Genomic DNA, 3259 nt, shown 5'->3' with positions numbered 1-3259 from the left:
AACATATCATATGCTGGAAAATCACTTATTGTCCACATTAGTACTGTCCGCATTTGAAAGTTTTCTTTACACGAAACATCGTATGTTTCAGCACCTTGAGCCCATAGTTGTTGCAACTCATATATTAGTGGCTGAAGAAACACATCAAGTGATCTCTTAGGATGCTCTGGTCCGGGAACGAGAATCGAGAGAAACAAAAACTCTCGTCGCAAGCACAAGTTTGGGGGGAGGTTGTATGGTGTAAGAATGACGGGCCATAGAGAATATTGTCTTCCACTCTTGCCAAACGGACTGAAACCATCAGTACATAATCCAAGGTAGACATTTCTTCTTTCATACGCAAAGTCGGGATACTTTGATTGGAAATGCTTCCACGCTTTTGCATCTGAAGGATGTCTGATCTCACCATCTGTTGAGTGCTCCGCATGCCATCTCATTGGTTGCGCTGTGCGTTCAGATAGATACAACCTCTGCAACCTTTCCGTCAAAGGTAAATACCACATCCTTTTATATGGCACTGGAACTCTTCAACTCGTATATTTATAATGAGGCTTTCCACAAAATTTGCATGTAACCCGCTGTTCATCCGCCCTCCAATAAATCATGCAGTTGTCGCTGCATACATCTATTACCTGATACGATAAACCAAGACCAGCTACGAGTTTCTGAACCTCGTAGTATGAACCAGGAGCTACATTATCCTCGGGTAGAATACTTTTTACAAAATCAGCAATCGCATCCACACAGTCTTCAGCCAAATTATAATCTGTTTTAATGCCCATCAATCTTGTAGCAGATGATAAAGCTGAATGACCATCTCTGCAACCTTCGTACAATGGTTGCTTTCCAGCATCCAACATATCATAAAATCTCTTAGCTTGTGCATTGGGTAAATCTTCCCCTCTAAAATGATCATTTATCATCTGCTCAGTACCTACACCATAATCTACATCCGTTCTAATTGGTTCTTCTAATCTAACCGCTGGCTGAGGTTCGCTAGTACTACCATGTTCATAATCAGTTTCCCCATGATGATACCAAATTTTGTAACTTCGTGTAAACCCACTCAAATATAGATGAGTCCAAACATCCCACTCTTTAATAACCTTTCTATTTTTACAATTAGAGCAAGGACATCTTAACTTACCTGTTTTTGCTTCCGGTTGTCGGTGAACTAACCCCATGAATTCGGTTATACCTCGTTGGTATTCTTCCGTAAGCAATCTCGTGTTCGGATCCAAATGAGGTCGATCGATCCAAGAACGAAAATAATTTGAAGAAGACATATTTTTTATGAATCAAATTCGTGTGTAAATAGAGTAAGAGGGAGGATGAAGATATGGAGTGAATGAAGAGGAAGAGGAGTGCTTGTATTTATAGTTTAAATCCTGCCGACAGACCGAGGAAATTCCGACGGAAAAGTCTAGTTCGTCGGAATTTCCTCGGAATTTTGTAAAATCCCCCAACGGTTCTCCAACGGCTATAATATTTCCTCGGAACTCATCGGTTTTTTCCGAGGAACCCATTTTTCCTCCGAATTTCCTCGGAATATATCGACGGATTAATATTTCCTCGGAATTCCGTCGGTATATTCCGAGGAAATTCCGAGGAAACCCAATTTTGTGTTTCATCGGAATTTCCTCGGAAATTCCTCGGGATATTCCGAGGATTTCATTTTCCGTCGGAATGTCCGTCAGAATACCGTTGTTTTCTTGTAGTGATACGTGATCTTCTTAATAAAACTTGAAGGCAAACCAGCACAAATTTTCATCAAAAAAGCTACAAGGATTGCCATAGGGGACCATTAAGGGAACCATAAAACAACATTGGAAAATACCAAAGAATTGCGGATTAGCCCCACTTGTCTTACAATTACTCATCTTGCTTTGTGCTTTGTTCTGGACCATATCACTCAACACATGCAGTCTATATGGTTCATTACTGGAATATGGTGGAGATGCATCCTTAAATATCTAAAGGGAACTCCGATCAAAAATATTTAGATGTAGAAGAATTGACACAGAGATATGGTGGAGATGCTACTTAAGTATCTAAAGGGAACTCCAATCAAAAGGATTTAGTTGTAGAAGAATTGACACATATAGATCGGTCGTTAATGTAACGATAATTTGGTTAGATGCAAGATTGACATAAAATCAAATTCATGCTATACTGCATTTTTTTTATGGGAAACTTGTCACATTATAAGTGGGTAGGCCTGTGCAATTCGGATATCGGTTCGAATATTTTGGATATCGGGGTAGTGGGTTAGAGGATCTATTTACTACCTGACTATTTTTCGGTTCGGTAGTTTTGCGTTCAGTTTGGATAGTAAAACTAGGACCTGGAAAATATCCGGAAATTTTGGGTTCTCATTCGTTTCGGTTTTTTTGGATTGTTCAGGTTAAATATCAGATATATTGGATCAAATATCAAATAATTAGAATGATTCATATAAAAATTTCGGATATTTCGGGTAACTTTAGATATTTCGGATAAAAATATTACCTTCAGATACTTTCGGATAGTTTGGATATTTTATAATAATCTAGTTTTTCAAATATTTCAAGATACTTTTAATATCTCTATATCTCTATATATTTGTTATATTATATGTATATAAAACTAATATTTTTATATATTTGGGTACCTGTTCGGTTCTCGGTTTGGTTTCGGTTCGGTTGAGTTATTTTGGATATATAAATGCAGGAACCACTCAAGTATTTGAGAGTTTTGGTCTGGTTCCGGTTTCGGGTATTTTGGTTTTCAGTTTTTTTTTTTCGAAAAAACACTATATCACCATGCCTAATAAGTGGTTTGCAGATCAAGCGTAGAGGCTGGATATCAGATCATGGTAAATACAACTGATGAACACATATGACTAAAGACACTTCTTCATCTTGAGATCAGAACTATATCACCATTCACTATGACAACAAACAGCTATATTCACATCGTTCAGTTATGTGTTTCATGAATGCACTAAGCCAACTAAACTAAACTGTCACCATATTAATGTGCCAAAATATCTAAGAGTCACAAGAAAGAGATGAGAGAATAATTTATGTTTAATTATGTTTGATTTTCTGTCTTATTACAAGAGGTTATACATGTTTATATACTAAAAAAATATGAGATTAGTTACCTAACCTATGGGATTACAATCTACTGTAAAAAATGTATAATAAATACAAATACAATATCAAGGGGCTCATGTCTATATTTTTTTTTTTTTTTTTTTCTCGAACGGCCATTCTAT

This window comes from Brassica oleracea, chromosome C3, assembly GCF_000695525.1.
Source record: "Brassica oleracea var. oleracea cultivar TO1000 chromosome C3, BOL, whole genome shotgun sequence".
In the NCBI taxonomy this organism is placed as follows: domain Eukaryota; kingdom Viridiplantae; phylum Streptophyta; class Magnoliopsida; order Brassicales; family Brassicaceae; genus Brassica; species Brassica oleracea.
This window is presented reverse-complemented; position numbering follows the sequence as displayed.